Raw genomic sequence first — 19,036 nt, 5'->3', positions numbered from 1 at the left:
AGCTGAGATCTTCCCCCCTAAGTTCAGGAATGCGGTACGGATATCCACTATCACCACTGCTATTCAACATAGTATTAGAAGTCCTAGCCACAGCCATCAGACAACAAATAGAAATCAAAGGCATCCAAATCGGCAAAGAGGAAGTTAAACTCTCACTCTTTGCAGATGATATGATACTTTATGTGGAAAACCTAAAAGACTCCCCCCCCCAGAACTGCTAGAACTCATACAGGAATTCAATAATGTGGCAGGATATAAAATCAATGCACAGAAATCAGTGGCATTCCTATACACCAACAACAAGACAGAAGAGAGAGAAATTAAGGAGTTGATCCCATTTACAATTGCACCCAAAACCAAAAGATGCCTAGGAATAAATCTAACCAAAGAGGCAAAGGATCTGTACTCACAAAACTGTAAAATACTCATGAAAGAAATTGAGGAACACATAAAGAAATGGAAATACATTCCATGCTTATGGATTGGAAGAACAAATATTGTGAAGATGTCAATGCTACCTAGAGCAATCTACACATTCAATGGAACCCCCATCAAAATACCATCCACTTTTTTCAAAGAAATGGAACAAATAATCCTAAAATTTGTATGGAACCAGAAGAGACCCTAAATAGCCAGAGGAATGTTGAAAAAGAAAAGCAAAGCTGGCGGCATCACAATTCCGGATCCAGCTCTATTACAAAGCTGTCATCATCAATACAGTATGGTACTGGCACAAAAACAGACACATAGATCAGTGGAACAGAATAGAGAGCCCAGAAATGGACCCTCAACTCTATGGTCAACTCATCTTTGACAAAGCAGGAAAGAATGTCCAATGGAAAAAAGTTCCTTCAACAAATGGTGTTGGGAAAATTGGACAGCCACATGCAGAAGAATGAAACTGGACCATTTCCTTACACCACACACAAAAATAGACTCCAAATGGTTGAAAGACCTAAATATGAGACAGGAGTCCATGAAAATCCTAAAGGAGACACAGGCAGCAACCTCTTCAACCTCAGCCGCAGCAACTTCTTCCTAGAAACATCGCCAAAGGCAAGGGAAGCAAGGGCAAAAATCAACTATTGGGATTTCATCAAGATTAAAAGCTTTTGCACAGCAAAAGAAACAGTCAACAAAACCAAAAGACAACCGACAGAATGGGAGAAGATATTTGCAAATGACATATCAGATAAAGGGCTAGTATCCAAAATCTATAAAGATCTTATCAAACTCAACACCCAAAGAATAAATAATCCAATCAAGAAATGGGCAGAAGACAGGAACAGACATTTTTCCACCAAAGAAGACATCCAAATGGCCAACAGACACATGAGAAAGTGCCAACATCGCTCGGCATCAGGAAAATCCAAATCAAAACCTCAATGAGATACCACCTGACACCAGTCAGAATGGCTAAAATTAACAAGTCAGGAAATGACGGATGTTGGCGGGGATGCGGAGAAAGGGGAACCCTCCTACACTTTGGTGGGAATTAAAGTTGATTCAACCACTCTGGAAAATAGTATGGAGGTTCCTCAAACAGTTCAAAATGGAGCAACCATAGGATCCAGCAATTGCACTACTGAGTATTTACCCCAAAGATACAAATGTAAGGATCCGAAGGGGTACATGCACCCCAATGTTTATAGCAGCAATGTCCACAATAGCCAAACTGTGGAAAGAGCCAAGATGTCCATCGACAGATGAATGGATAAAGAGGAGGTGGTATATATACACAATGGAATATTATGCAGCCATCAAAAGGAATGAGATCTTGTCATTTGCAATGACGTGGATGGAACTGCAGGGTGTTATGCTGAGTGAAATAAGTCAGAGAAAGACATGTAACATATGACCTCACTGATATGAGGAATTCTTAATCTCAGGAAATAAACTGAGGGTTGTTGGAGTGGTGGGGGGGAGGGATGGGGTGGCTGGGTGATAGACATTGGGGAGGGTATGTGCTATGGTGAGCACGGTGAATTGTGCAAGACTGTTGAATCACAGATAGGTACCTCTGAATCAAATAATGCAATATATGTTAAGAAAAAAACAGAAATTAGCAGGAGGGGAAAAATGAAGGGGAGTAAATTGGAGGGGGAGACGAACCATGAGAGACGATGGACTCTGAAAAGTAAACTGAGGGTTCTAGAGGGTTCTAGACTCTGAAAAATAAACCCAGGGTGGGCGGATGGGTTAGCCTGGTGATGGGTATTAAAGAGGGCACGTTCTGCATGGAGCACTGGGTGTTATGCACAAACAATGAATCATGGAACACTACATCAAAAACTAATGATGTAATGTATGGTGATTAACATAACAAAAAAAATTAAAAAATAAGAAGCTTAGATGGCTAACAAGAATAATAAAGTGGATATTTACATACATACTCATTGCTTATGTTAGACATACTGACTAAAATAACAGTGGGATAGTTGTTTGTATTCAATAGGTTGGTAAAGTTTAAAAGTTAGATAACACCAAATAATTGCTGATGATGGATAAAAGATGCTCACACACTGTCTTTATAATAAATGATTTCCAAATATTAGGTTTGGGCCCAAATCATCAGGATAACTTTTAAAATTATTAAATCCTACCCTTATTTTCTTAATCCTCTAATGGGATTTAGGAATCTCAATTTGTAAGTGATCCCAAGTGCCTTACACATGCATCAAGGACGGGAATTCCTCATTCTCTTTAACCACAATAAATAATCATTCATAGACTTAGGCACAGAATAGACAAAATGAGATAAAAAGAAAATAACATTCTATGTATGCAAAATTTTTAAAAACTGGAACGAATCTGGAATCTAGGAAAGAGGATAATGCCTAATAGTGTTCACCAATTTTGTGTTAATCTTTTCAACCCCTATTCTCCTCTTTTCTAATTTTGTAATATGTAATTCTAGTATCTAGTTAATCTGAGCAAAAATACATTCGTCCTTTGATCATAAATATTCAAAATATGGGGCGCCTGGGTGGCTCAGTTGTTAAGCGTCTGCCTTCGGCTCAGGTCATGATCCCAGGGTCCTGGGTTCGAGCCCCATATCGGGCTCCTTGCTCGGCAGGAGGCCTGCTTCTCTCTCTCTCCCTCTCTGAGCTTATGTTCCCTCTCTCGTTGTGTCTCTCTCTGTCAAATAAATAAAATCTTTAAATAAATAAATAAATAAATAAATAAATAAATAAATAAATATTCAAAATATTTTATCCATTATAGTTTCCAAAAACTTCAATAGTGTTAAATGAATCTCTGAATATTTATGTTCATTATGTTCATTTATTTGCATTATACATATACAATTGCATTATACATAAAGCTGATGTAAACATTCCACTGCTGGTTTTTGAGTGGACACACATTCACCTCCTTTGAGTAAATATCAAGGAGTGTAATGATTACTGGACTATATGGCAAGAGTATGATTACTGCAAAACCTGTCTTGCAAAGTAGCTATACTGTTTTTCATTCCACCAATAATGAATGAGAATTTCTGCTGATCCACATGACATTAATATTTACTGTTGTCAGTGGTTTGGATTTTGGTCACTCTAATAAGTGTGTACTTGTCTTTTGCCCAATTTTTTGGATTGAATTCTTTTCTTATTATTGATTTGTACGGTTTGTTTGTATACATTGGATAACAGTCTTTTATCAGTTGTGTCTTTGCAATTGTTTTCTCTCAGTCTGAAGGCTATCTTATCATTTTCTTGACATTATCTTTCTCAGAGTATAAATTTTAATATTTAATCAATCTAGTCAATTCTTTCATGGATCATGCCTTTGATGTGGTATCATAATGTATGGTGATTAACATAACATAATAAAATAAAATTTTTAAATAAGTCATCACTGTATCCAAGGTCATCTAAGTTTTCTCCTTTGTTATCTTCTAGGAGTTTTATGGATTTGCATTTTACATTTAGGTTTACAGTCCATTTTCAGTTTTTTTTTTTTTTTGTGAAGGGTATAAGATTTTTGTCTAGGTTTATATTTTTTAAGATTTTATTCATTTATTTGAGAGAGAGAGAGAGAGAGCAAGTGTATGAGCAGGGGGAGGAAGCAGAGGGAGAGGGAAAAGCAGGGTCCCCACAGAGGAGGGAGCCTAATGTGGGGCTAGACCCGAGCACCCTAAGACCATGACCTGAGCCAAACGTAGATGCTTACCCAGCTGAGCCACCCAGGCACTCTTATATTTGTATTTTTATATGTGGATGTCCACTTGTGCCCTGATATTTTTTAAAGTAGGTTTAAGAGAGAGTTTATATGGGAGAAAAAGTAAGAGATTCCTACAAAAGAAAGTAGAAATTTTATTGCATTGTGTGTAAGAAGAATAGCTAATTTACTAATAAAAGGTGAAAGGAATTTTTAGGTATATAAAAACAAACAAAAAGAATGGATATCTTAAACTTATAACTTGAATACCTACATAGCTGATGTTTTTTCTTCTTGATCTCAGTAAATTTTGTTGATAATGTGTGTTTTTTTCACATCTATTTTGATTTTTCTTAGATTATGTTTTAATTAGAGATTTGGGTTTAATATGTTCCTAGCACTGATAGAAATGAGTAAACAACCTCAATGTATTGAGAACTCATATTAAAGTATATGTTAATTGTAAAATTCCATACTGATACTTCAAATACATCCAAAATAATGTTTACAGATATTTAGATCTTTATAATGTAGGTATTATATAATATTGTCTATTGTGAATAGAATGCTCATTATACCTTGTTGCTTGATATTGTTGAGTTCTTTCTGTATCTTTGCTGATTTTCTGTCTAGTTGTCTTGTCTATTGCTGATATCCTGTCTAGTTGTTTCTCTCTACTTATCAACGGGTATTGAAGATTCCAACTATAATTAAGATTTGTCTATTTCTCCTTTCAGTTCTAGAAATTTTGAGTACAAATTTATAGCACTATTTTTTGGTGTATACACATTCAAGACTGTCATCTCTTCTTGGAGAACTAACCCATTTATCTTTGTGTAATCTTCTCTGGAATGGTTTCCTTTGATTTGAAGTCTATTTTATCAGATATAAATATACCTACTCTACTTTTATGTTTGCAAGATACATCTTTTTTTCCATACTTTTAGTTTTAACCTATCAATAGTGTTGTATTTGAGATTTTGTATATTGGTATTTGCATTATTAGAATATTCAGACCATTTACCTTGAATGCAATTATGGATATTTTAAGAATTAAGTCTGGTATTTTATTTTTGTTTTCTGTTTATTTTCCATTTCTTTCTCCTTCTTTTCTGACATCCTGTGGGTTACAGAAATGTCCATGTTTTAGAATTTCATTTGATTTATTTATAACATTTTTTATAGCTTTTTCAGCACTTGATGTAGTTATTAAATTATATTTACATAAGTTATCACAGTCTACTGGTGTCAATATTTTACCAGTATAAGCAAGGTATAGAAATTTTATCTCTCTGTATGTCTCTTCACTCTCCCTACTTAAAATTATTTCAAATATTTCCTTTATTTAATTCATAACCATATGACATAGTGTTACAATTTTTGCTATAACTCTCAAGTATAAATTAGAGAACAAGGGAAAGAGGGTTATGGCATTTATCCATTTTTTCCACTTTCATTGTTTTATTTATTTATTTATTATGCCTCCTAGCTATTTTGAGATTCCTCCTCTCATCATTTTTTTTTCCCTGCCTAGAGAAATATCTTAGCCATTTACTCAGGGTAGGTCTATTGATAATAAATTCTCTGAATTTTCCTGCATCTGAAAAAATCTCTTGATTTATCCATATTTCTGAAGAATATTTTCACTAAATTTGGAAATCTAGGCCTTTGGTTCTTCTCTTGAAATACTTGAAAAATGTGCTATTTCTCCTTGGGTCTCTAGTTTTTGATGAGAATTTACTGTCAGTTGAATTGTTTTTCCTCTGTGGGAGAAGTATCTTCTCTCACACGATGCTCTTAAGATTTTTTCTTTGTCAGAAAAAAAATCCCATTTATAATTTACCAAAAATAATAAGGTATCTAGGAATAAACCTAACCAAAGAGGTGGGAGACCTGCACTCTGAAAACTACAAAACACTGATGAAAGACATTGAAGATGACACAATGGAATGGAAAGACATTCCATGGTCATGGATTGGAAGAATAAATATTGTTAAAACTATCTATACCACCTAAAGCAATCTACACATTTGATGCAATCCCTATCAAAATACCATCAGCATTTCTCACAGAGCTAGAGCAAAAAAATCCTAAAATTTGTATGGAACCACAAAAGACCTTGAATAGCCAAAGCAATCTTGAAAAAGAAAAGCAAAGCTGGAGGTATCACAAGTCCAGATTTCAAGTTATATTACAAAACTGTAGTAATCAAAACATTATGGTACTGGCACAAAAATAGACACATAGATCAAATGAACAGAATAGAAAGCCCAGAAATGAACCCACAATTATATGGTCAATTAATCTTCGACAAAGTAGGAAAGAATAACCAATGGGAAGAAGACAGTCTCTTTAACAAATGGTGTTGGGAAAACTGGACAGCCACATGCAGAAGAAAGAAACTGGTCCACGTATACAAAAGCAAATTCAGAATGGATTAAAGACCTAAATATGAGACCTGAAACCATAAAAATCCTAGAAGAGAACACAGGCAGTCATTTCTTTGACATCTGCCATAACAACTTTTTATGGAGGCCTCAGGAAAAATAACCTGAAAGTATCAATCAGAAAGAAAACTTTTAAAAGTAACAGAGAAAAAAAAGAGAGAGAGAGAAACAAGAAACAGACTCTTAATTATAGAGAACAAATTGATGGTTACCAAAAGCAGGAGGGTAGGGGGATAGGTGATGGGGACTAAGGAGGGCCCTTGTGATGAGCACCGCACTGGGTGATGTATGGAAGTGCTGAACCATATATGGTGCACCTGAAACGAATATAACATTGTATGTTCACTAACTTAAATTAAAATTAAAACTTAAAAAAATTTCTTCGTCTTATTTTTCAGAAGTTTAACCATGATGTGTCTTGGCATAAATTCCTTAGGGTTTATAAGGTTTCGGGTTCACTTGGCTTGAATCTCTAGGTTTATTTATTTATTTATTTATTTATTTTGCAAACTTGTGAAAAATTTCCATTATTATTTCTTGAAATACTTTTTCATTTCTATCTTCTTACTCCCCTTCTTCCAGGACTCTGGTGACATGAATTTTCAATTTTCATAATAGCCCACAGGGGCTCTGAGGCCATGTTTATCCCTTATCTCCCTCAGCTTATTTTCTCTCTGTTGTTCAGTTTATTCAATTCATACTGTTCTTTCTTCCAGTTTTTTGATTCTTTCCTCTGTTCTTCCATTCTACTGTTGAACTCATTCAGTGTTTTTTTTTTCTATTTCAGTTGTATATTTTTAGTTTTAAAATTTCTATTTTTTCCTTTTTATATATTTTATTTCTTTGATAAGTTTTTTTATTTCTTTTCTGAGGTTTTCTGTTTTTTTTCATTTATCTCAAGCATGTTTATAATTGCTCTTGATGCATTTTTAATAACAGCTGCTTTAAAATTTTATCAGGTAATTCTAATACCTCTGTCATCTCAGCATTGGTATTTACTGGCCATCTTTTTCATTCAACTTGAGTTTTTCCTGGTTCTTAGTATAATAAATATTTTTTTTTAAACCATGAACATTTTGTTATTAGGTTGTGAGACTGTATCATATCCAAACCTTCTGTTTTAATTGGCTTCTGGGTACTGCTCTAGTCAGGAAAGAAGAGTGCTACCGCTTCGCTTTAAAGTGGCTTAGGAATCCAGGTATAGGATCTGCACTTAGCTTCCGTAACTTTCCAAAGGAAGGAAGGTGTCATTGTTATTACCAGGCAGAAGTGGAACTGCAGCTCCCAACTAGGCCTCACTGATAGCCGGGGATGAGAGGAATAGAAATGCCTTGTTCCTTTTCCCTGTATGGTCTCCACTGACACTGTGTGGAGGCAAGGATCTCTTACATTGCCTGATGGGAATGAAAATCCTTATTCAGCCTCTCTGATGCCATCCCTCCTGGGGAGTTGGGATGCCTGTGTACAGCCAGGAGAATGTAGAAGTTTAGGGGAAGTCTAGGGAAGTGAAGGCAAAGTGTGTGTGTGTGTGTGTGTGTGTGTGTGTGTGTGTGTGTGTGTGTGTGTGTGTGTGTGTTTGTGTGTGTCTGTCTGTCTGATAGGATTACAGCAATTATTGTATAAAAGTTTTATATCTTTCTAGAGCCCCTTTTCTGGTTCTTTGGCTAGACAGACTAGGTTTTTGTTCAGGGCTTTTTTTGTCTGTATCTCTTGACGTCTCAGGGTTGCTAACTTCATTTCCAAGACTGGGAGATGTGAGACCAAAAGAAAACCCTGGGAACTCACCATTATTTTGTTCATTGGGTCTCAAGGTGTGAACCTGTCTGCCTTCTTCTCTCTACCTTTCAGAGTCTCCTTATGTTTATTTTTTTGCAGAATGTTCAAGGCTTTTTGTTTTTTTTTAATTGAAGTATAGTTGTCATACAATATTATATAGTTTCAGGTGTAAATATAGTGATTCAATAATTATATATATTGCAAAATGCTTGCTACAATAAATTTGGTTACCATTTGTATGTCACTATACAAAGTTATTACAACTATTATAAATAGTTATTACAACTATCACTATATCTCCACGCTGTACTTTTCACCCCTGTGACTTACTTATTTTACAACTGGAAGTTTGTACCCCTTAATCCCTTCTTTTATTTCACCCACTCTCTGGCAACCATCAATTTGTTCTCTGTATATATGGGTCTATTTAGTTTTATTTAGTGGGAAGAATCAAAATAAATACATTTATGCCATCTTCCTGGAAGCTTAAAACATCTGTTCTCATTTGAAATAGAGGTAGTCATAAAGCTTGCTCAGAGATATAGGAATAGCTTCCAATTTCTGATATAGCTACATATCATCAGTTACTCATTATTTGATAACAACCTCGACAATGTAGTATAGCAGTTTGTTCCAGAAAACAGTCTTCAGCAAAATCTTCATTTCTCTTGTTCTCCAAAAATGCTGTGAATTAAGATTCTAGAGAGAGTTGACCAAGAGTTAAATCCTTAACCAACCCGAGGCTAGGAGAAAGGTTACAGAACAAATGACAACCCATTACTTCGACCAAATTTTTCCAAAGAGCATGCTACAAGTATTAGCTTTGAGATGTTCTCACCAAAAAGGAGTTTTCTTATTGCACATTTGCATTAGCAAAGTAGAGAGGGCACATTCAAAATTAAGACGATTATTTATAGAAGTAACAGCTTATGAAAACCTAGGAATTTGGGAGCACAGAGAGTTTTGACAACTAAGCAAGGAACAAGTGTTAACAGAGCCAGGAGGGGGCTGGGACTATGTAAGAGGGAGCACACAAAAGGGACTGAGGCCACAGGAACACCAACCCATTCAGGGCTTGGATCCATCTATGGTTGCACCAAGTCTCGTTCTCAAAATGACACCCATGCTTGGTTTAAAGCTCTGTAGTGGCTGCCTTGAAATTCTTAATAATTTTACCTTTAAACTGGCATTTTTTAAGTAAAGTTGATGGTATGAATAAGCCCTCATTGAACACAGAAGATCTACCTAGTAGCAATGTTCATTCAGACCCAGGCCTGCAGACGCAATGGACAGAAGGCATCATGTACGCCAGCAGTTGACCTGGCCACCTGGCACGTATAATCATGCCTAGGAGGGTTCCATTATGTTGTGGGGGCTCTGAACAGGTCGCCTAGGCCATGGTCTGTTCCCACACTGATGGAGACATCGAAGCAACAGAAGCCAACAGTTTGGTGGCACTGGCCGTGGACCCTGGAGACGAGTGTCCTGTTTGGAAATAGTGACTCACAGTAAAAGACTAGCTTGCATGTCCCTTTCTGGAACCCATCCCTAAATCATCTGCACAAATATTTACATTTTGGCCTGAGCATCTATATAGGACATACCAGTGCTATACCAGGCAATGAACTTTGTCAGCAAATTATTACAAAATAAAAATGTACACATGATTATTACCAAAAAAAAGCACATTATGGAGTTATTAGAATTCTTTAAATAGTTTAGAACTTCTGGTTTTAAAAACTGCTAGAATATTGCAAAACAAATATTTAAAATGATCTTTGACAGAAGATAATACTTATATGAAGCTTTAAATGAATCAACACTAAATGAAAAAATTTAGAATTTTTTTGTAATTTCTGAAGATACAGCAATAGAATGAATAAAGATGCATTGTGAATTAAATGCCAATCATAAAGCCACTCTTGGTTTCTTTTATGATTTCTGCAAGTTACAAGAAATGTCAAAATAAATATAAAAATGTCATTTTATAAATTTATATTTAAAATTAAATTCACACTTACGTGAAGCTGAATTTGTACAAAGAATTCTATCCTTTTGGAGAAATTAGCTCACTAGAATCATCAGCTCTACATGCACTAAAATATACATTTCAAAAAGTATCAGAATATATCCCTAGTGTTGTCACAGCCTATAAAGTCTCTTAACAACTCCAGTAGCAGTTGCTAAGCAGAAAGATCCTATTCAGAATAAAAAAGTACCAAAAATCATTTGCAATTTTGCATTTGACAAGAGAACGTGGTGTCATTTTCAATTATATTGACTGAAAATGAAATTGTTAAAAGTAAAAGCTCTGACAAACTAATAAAAATATTTGCAGAAAAGTGAGCCAATGGTATCTTACAATCAAATAAGATATCATTAGTCAAATCATGTAGTGTGTTATATAAAATTATGCTGAATATTACTTTATGATTGTTAGGTTTATATTATTATTCGTGTATCACTGTTAATCTTATTTTGTTATTAAAATATTTTAAAGGAAAATCTTTATATTTTAGTATCTTTGATGGTAATTTTTTCCAATTTTTCAAACAAGGTAGACTGCATTATACCCAGAGGGACAGAAATCCTCTTACTTTCTCTCCTTACGTACTCTGATATCCTGTTGCCATCTTCAAGGGTTTAATACTTAATGTATATTTTTCCTTATTGCTCAGACACCAAAGGAGATTTAATGAATTATGACTACATGAAGCTTTAATCCTTCAAATATTTTGAAGTCCTATTTAGCAGTCAAAATTCTCTCTATTACCTGAAAGTCACTACTGTTCTTTTCATATTTTACTTTTGTCATTTGTATTTATTCTCTTGGAAATAAAGTCTCATTTTGTGTGTGTGTGTATGCGTGTGTGTGATAGGTTTCTGATTTTATCTTCTTATACTTTACTATACCTCGAGGTAATTCTTAACGGAGTGGTATTAAAATAGAATCATAGTGCATAAAATAGGTGCTCAATGAATATTATTAAATAAACAAATACAATATTACTCAGAGTTGAATGGTGAAGGGTATATAGTAATATGCTAAAAATAGTAGCCCTGACTAATCATTATATATCCAACTCACAATAAGTTTTTCATGTTGGTAATCTCACTTAAAAAATATTTTCTAATGTTCTCTTTAATTTCCTAGTTGTCAATATATTTTTTATATGTGAAATGATAATCATTGGGTTGGGGAAGGCTATTAGTTTGGGTTTAAATTCCTAGTAAGTCAGAGGTATTTCAGGAATTTCACTTGAGAGGCACCTGAGTGACTCAGTAGGTTAAGTGTCGGACTCTTGATTTTGGCTCAGGTCATGATTTCAGAGTCGTGAGATGGAGCCCCGAGTCAGGATTCTCATTCAGCCTTAAACCTGCTTAAGATTCTCTCTCAAATAAATAAATAAGTCTTTAAAAAAAAAGATTCTCTCTCTCTCTCTCTCTCCCTCTCCCTCTGCCCCTCCTCCCCCTCTCCCTCTCAAAAGAAAGAAAGAAAGAGAAATTTCACTTGAGTAAAATTTATGTAAAATTAATATCTTTAAATTAACTTGTTACTCCATTTGAAAAAAAAGCATGTTTTCTTTTTCTGCTTATGTGAATATTGATGTAATTTTTAAAACATCTAATTACACAGCCTACAAAATGTTTAAATGTAAACATTTACAACATTCCACATACTTTTGATATTTGGGAAAAACTCTTCACTGCAATAGCTAACACTGACAAATTTGATTCCTAAGGTAGATTATTTGGTTTCCCACCCAGAATATGTTGAAAAAGTCAAAGGATACACAGTGAACACCTATATAGTAATCATTATATTTGATTTAACACATAAATAGCTGTATATTCATTATCCATTCATCCATGCATCTTCTTTTTATACCCTTAAAAGTAAGTTGCAGATATCATTATATTTCAACCCTAAATACTAGAGCATGCACATCATTAATTAGATTTCACTATGTGTTTATACTTTGTTTGAGGTTAAGTTTATATACAATGAAATGCACAAATTAACTTTGTCATTCAATGTATTTTGATAAATGCATACACATGTGTAACCCAAACACCTAGGAAGAGATAGAGCATCATCCCCCAAATCCCTTCAAACTCCTTCAGTCAATCCATGTTCCCAACCATCAGGGGTTAAAACTGTACTTTTTCATCATAAGTTAATTTTGACTCTTCTAGAACTTTATATAAATGAAAAAAATATATAGCATAAGTTTTTTTCTTAAGAATTTTTTTCACTCAGCATGAATTTTCAGTCAGTTTTTAAGAATCATCTCTGATCTAATATTTATTTTTTCTTTTCCTCAAATTGTATTTTGTGGAAATTACTCCAGGCAAAGTTGGTCATAAACTCAGTTTATATTTGTTTCAAGATGTTATATTTATACTTATTTTGGAAATATAATTTCATTGTGTTTACCATTCTAGGATAAAAATTTGTAGAGAAGTTTTTAATTTATGAATTGGTGTCTTTTACTATTGTAGATAATTCTAAGCTTTTGCTGCTTTTACATATTTCATTATACTCTTAGGAAACCTGATTCAAAGCACGTTAGACCCTTTTTTTCTATTTTTAAAGTCTCAATCTTTCTTTCATAGTCTTCATTTCTTTGGCTCTCTGAGATATGTTGTAGGCAATTTACATAAAGTTAAATTTATGTAAATGAGCTCCTTCTTTGGCTGAATATAATTTGATGTAAATATCATCTAATAATTTTTAATATGGAGATGTACATATATTTAATTTTAGTAGATCTATTTAGTACTTTCCAAAACTGCCTTGTCAATTTTGATAGCCTCCTGCTCTTTAGTCATAAATGTTATATTCTTATAATTTTAACAAATACAGTATAAATATTATATGCAATGTACACTATATTTCTAATATTGCCATAATTTATGTCTGATTTATTTAACTGTTATTTCATTCTCATGGTAAATTATGTTCTGCTGTGTTTTCTTGTGACCAAATGATATTTGGAAATTTCTGGAAGCCTGGGTTTAGAGCACATTTATCCAGGAACTGTTGTTTTGAGCTTGTTTTTTTCTAGGTTTCTGAGGATATAAATTTATGCTGAGATAATGTGAATCAATTCAAAACTCATGGCAAATTGTGGTAGAGAGTCTCATGTGATACATTTGCTTATTCCTGCTCAGGGCAGAACTAAAGTTAAGGCAAGAAATCAGGCCACTCTATGTTTCAGTTGGGATTGTTTCTTGTATATCCACTGATACTGCACACCTACTTTGGTCCTAGCTTTATTCTAAGTATCTGTAATTTCACTTTCCACTTGCATGGAAACAGACTCTACATGAACCACAGATATTTTTGTCTCTTATCATCAACATGAACGAGCACATGTGTTGTCCAATAGATACCAAATCTAGCCCACTGGAATGCACTGATGACTGCACGTTTAATTCTGACTTCAGCAGTTATTTACTTCTTTTTGCATATAGTGCTAGTCATTTCTGGTGTCTGATGATTTCCCTCATTTTCCCACTTCTAAATAACTATGGGCTTTTGCTATTTGAACCAGTTGTGTGTATTTCCAGCAACCCGGTGTAAAAATGCACCCATGTCATTATTGGTTGGATAAAGGTAGATGCTTATTTCAAAGATTTATAAGGAAAAACTCAAATTAGAAAGGCAAGTTATGGAAGAGAAAGACATGTTCTACAATTCTAATGGCTGTCAAAAAATATAGATATATAGATACACATACACATCTTTCACCACTTTGTCTCAATTTTTTCTCCATATCAGTATAAGTATTAAATAATAACTGAAAAATTACTCTTTTCAAGACAGATTATCCCACTGTCTTTCTTCTGTTTAATTTTCCTGAAATACATTTTCTTCTTTGATATCTCCATAAGTATTTGTGATGACATCAGATTGAAATAAAGTATTATCTTCACTGCCTACAGGAATATACTTTTCATGTTAATTTCATTAACTTCCTCTAGATTTCACTTTTATCTTATATATATGTATATGAATATATACATAAACATAAATGTTTTTGTGTGTGTTTAGATAAATATAAATTGTGAGCAATGCAAATATATTTATATGAGGAAATTCAATTAGATTTATTTTAACTTGTCTACCACAAACTGTAATGAATGTATATGCATCTGTGTATTTTTGTATGTATGTATCATGTAAATTGTTCCAAATCTATTCCTTTCCTCAATGTGTGAAATAAACTTTACCACTTAGCATAACATCTAGAAACATAAATATTCCACATTAAATATCTTCTCTATTAATAGATGTTACCCAAAATTTTAGCCTTTCTGCCTCTAAAAACAAAAACTCCTATACAAATTTCAAATTAACTTTCTTGGTAAGAATTTTTTTTAATATGCTTTTACACACCACAGTAGCATATGAGGGAGCAGGATTACAAGGTGGTTAACTTTAATCTTACTCCAACTAGAAGGATTCTTTAAGAGTAATATAGTATATTATTATCTGGTTCCGTATGAAAATGAAATGCCTATAACAAAACATATCCTTTTTTGCCCTCAGAAAGTAAGACATCAAAGGAAGACACTATTTGCATACAAATGGATGACCACTTTCATAAATGAAAAATTTATGAATTCATCTAAAATAAAAGTGCTTCTTGAAAAGTGTCTTTTCTGTAGCTGTCTCACAAAGTCAGAGTAAATTTGACTTAGCTTTAGAGACTATAGCTATGAAATAGTTGATGGTGCTGGCATGTGGCCCTCCTATTCTCAAACCTCTGTGACATTTGTGTGGCAAATGGGAAGGGGAAGGAGCAATTTCTGAAAATAGTAAATCATTTTTCGATGTTTCATTTATCATCTAGGATGATCTTATTTTAAACGTTAAATAGAAATAAAGTAAGCTTGTGAAGATAAACTTGTTTTTTTAATTTAATTTAATTTTGTTATGCTTAATCACCATACATTGCATCATTAGTTTTTGATGTAGTGTTCCATTATTCATTGTTTGCGTATAACACCCAGTGTTCCATGCAGTACATGCCCTCTTTAATACCCATCACCATGCTAACCCATCCCCCCACCCCCCTCCCCTCTAGAACCCTCAGTTTGTTTCTCAGAGTCCATTGTCTCTCATGGTCCATCTTCCCCTCCGATTCCCCCCCTTCATTTTTCCCTTCCTACTATCTTTTTTTTTTTTTTTAACATATAATGTATTATTCGTTTCAGAGGTACAGGTCTGTGATTCATCAGTCTTACACAATCCCCAGTGCTCACCATACCACATAACATCCCCAACGTCTATCACCCAGCAATCCCATCCCTCCCAACCCCCACCACTCCAGCAACCCTCAGTTTGTTTCCTGAGGTTAAGAATTCCTCATATCAATGAGATCATATGATACATGTCTTTCTCTGATTGACTTATTTTGCTTAGAATAAAACTCTCTAGTTCCATCCACATCATTACAAATGGCAAGATATCATTTTTCTGATGGCTGTATAATATTCCATTGTGTATATATATATATATATGAAACTTCTTTATCCATTCATCTGTTCATGGACATCTTGGCTCTTTCCATAGTTTGGCTATTGTGGACACTGCTGCTGTAAACATTGGGGTGCACATACACCTTTGGATCGCTACATTTGTATCTTCGGGGTAAATACCCAGTAGTGCAATTGCTGGGTTGTACGGTAGCTCTATTTTCAACTTTTCGTGGAAATTCCACACTATATTCCAGAATGGCTACACCAGCTTGCATTCCAACCAACAGTGTAGGAGGGTTCCCCTTTCTCCACATCCTCGCCAACATCTGTCGTTTCCTGACTTGTTAATTTTAGCCATTCTGACTGGTGTGAGGTGGTATCTCATTGGGGTTTTGATTTGGATTTCCCTGATGCCAAGTGATGTTGAGCACTTTTTCACTTGTCTGTTGGCCATTTGGATGTCTTTTTTGGAAAAATGTCTGTTCATGCCTTCTGCCCATTTCTTTTATTCTTTGGGTGTTGAGTTTGATAAGTTTGATGAGTTCTTTATAGATTTTGAATACTAGCCCTTTATCTGATATGTCATTTGCAAACATCTTCTCCCATTCTGTTGGTTGTCTTTTGGTTTTGTTGACTGTTTTTTTTGCTGTGCAAAAGCTTTTTATCTTAATGAAGTCCCAATAGTTCATTTTTGCCCTTGCTTCTCTTGCCTTTGGTGATATTTCTACAAAGAAGTTGCTGTGGCTGAAGTCGAAGAGTTTGCTGCCTGTGTTCTCCTCTAGGATTTTGAAGGACTTTGTCTCACATTTAGGTCTTTCACCCATTTTGAGTCTATTTTTGTGTGTGGTGTAAGGAAATTTTCCAGTTTCATCCTTCTGCATGTGGCTGTCCAATTTTCCCAACACCATTTGTTGAAGAGACTGTCTTTTTTCCATTGGACATTCTTTCCTGCTTTGTCAAAGATGAGTTGACCATAGAGTTGAGGGTCCATTTCTGGGCTCTCTATTCTGTTCCATTGATCTATGTGTCTGTTTTTGTGTCAGTACCATACTGTCTTGCTTTGGGATGTAATGTTCTGAATATATCTGCGAAGTCCATTTGATCCAGTGTGTCATTTAAAGTCTTTATTTCCTTGTTGATCTTTTGCTTAGATGTACTGTCCTTTTCAGTGAGGGGGTGTTAAAGTCCCCCACTATTATTGTATTGTTGTCAATGTGTTTCTTTGCTTTTGTTATTTATTGGCTTACATAACTGGCTGCTCCCATGTTAGGGACATAGATATTTACAATTGTTAGATCTTCTTGTTGGATAGACCCTTTAAGTAGGATATAGTGTCCTTCCTCATCTCTTATTATACTCTTTGGTTTAAAATCTAATTTGTCTGATATAAGGATTGCCACCCCAGCTTCCTTTTGGTGTCCATTACCATGGTAAATTGTTTTCCACCCCCTCCCTTTCAATCTGGAGGTGTCTTTGGGTCTAAAATGAGTCTCTTGCAGACAGCATATTGATGGGTCTTGTTTTTTAATCCAATCTGATAGCCTGTGTCTTTTGATGGGGGCATTTGGCCCATTTACATTCAGGGTAACTATTGAAAAATATGAATTTAGTGCTATTGTATTGCCTGTAAGGTGAGTGTTACTGTATATTGCCTGTGTTCCTTTCTGGTCTACATTGCTTTTAGGCTCTCTCTTTACTTAGAGGACCTCTTTCAATATTTCTTATAGGGCTGGTTTCGTGTTTGCAAATCTTTTAGTTTTTGTTTGTCCTAGAAGCTTTTTATGCATCCTCCTATCTTCAGTGAAAGCCTAGTTGGATATAGTATTCTTAGCTGCATATTTTTCTCATTTAGTGCTCTAAATATATCATGCCAGTCCTTTCTGGCCTGCCAGGTCTCTGTGGATAGGTCTGTTGCCAATCTAATGTTTCTACCATTGTAGGTTACAGATCTCTTCTCCTGAGCTGCTTTCAGGATTTTCTCTTTGTCTCTGAGACTTGTTAGTTTTACTATTAGATGTCAGAGTGTTGAACTATTTTTATTTATTTTGAGGAGCGGTTCTCTGTGCCACCTGGAATTTTATGCCTATTTCCTTCCCCAAATTAGAGAAGTTCTCTGCTGTAATTTGCTCCAATATACATTCAACCCCTCTCTCTTTCTTCTTCTTCTGGGATCCCAATTATTCTAATATTGTTTCATCTTATGGTATTACTTATCTCTCAAATTCTGCCCTCGTGATCCAGTAATTGTCTATCTCTCTTTTTCTCAGCTTCTTTATTTTCCATCATTCAGTCTTCTATATCACTAATTCTCTCTTCTGTTTCATTTATCCTACCAGCTAGAGCCTCCATTTTTTATTGTACCTCGTTAATAGCCTTTTTGATTTCGACTCAGTTAGATTTCAGTTCTTTGATTTCTCCCAAAAGGGTTTCTCTAGTATCTTCCATGCTTTTTTCAAGCCCCACTAGTATCTTTATAATCATCATTCTGAACTCTAGTTCTGACATCTTACTAATGTCCGTATTGATTAGGTCCCTGGCAGTCGGTACTGCCTCTGGTCTTTGTTTTGAGGTTAGTTTTTCTGTCTTGTCATTTTGTCCAGAGAACAGATGAATGACACAACAAAATGCTAATAAAGTAATAACAACCCCAGAAAAATACACACTAAACAAATCAGAAGAGACCTGAAATTGGGGGAAAAGAAAGGGAAAGAAAGAAAAAAGAAAAAAAAAGAAAATGAAAAAGAAAGAATATGATCAAATATAATCAGGCTGGTGAATAGATCATTGCCACACACTAGATTTTGGGTATATTTTGGTCTGTTTGAAGAAACTAACAAAATTTTAACATTTAAATTTAACATTTAAACAATTTTAAAACAAAATTTTAAAGAAAGAAAGACTTATATATGTACAAAAATAAGGATAAATACAATGAAGGGATGGAATATGATTGTAAAGATGAAAATTTTAGAAGATTTTATAAAAGGAATTGATAAGGTAAGAAGTTGGTTGAAAAGAGAAAGAAGAGAAATTAAAAAAAAAATAAAGGGGAGAGAATGTGATCAGGCAGGAGAATAGAACAAAGCCATACACTAGAGATTTAGGGTATATTTTGGTCTGTTAGAAGAAACTGTATCCCAAAATTTTAAAGAGAGAACAACTTA

Source organism: Eumetopias jubatus, unplaced genomic scaffold (genome assembly GCF_037043125.1).
Source record: "Eumetopias jubatus isolate StellerSeaLion01/CBP00866 unplaced genomic scaffold, mEumJub1_p1.0 scaffold_2, whole genome shotgun sequence".
In the NCBI taxonomy this organism is placed as follows: Eukaryota; Metazoa; Chordata; class Mammalia; order Carnivora; family Otariidae; genus Eumetopias; species Eumetopias jubatus.
Note: the sequence above shows the minus strand (reverse complement) of the source record.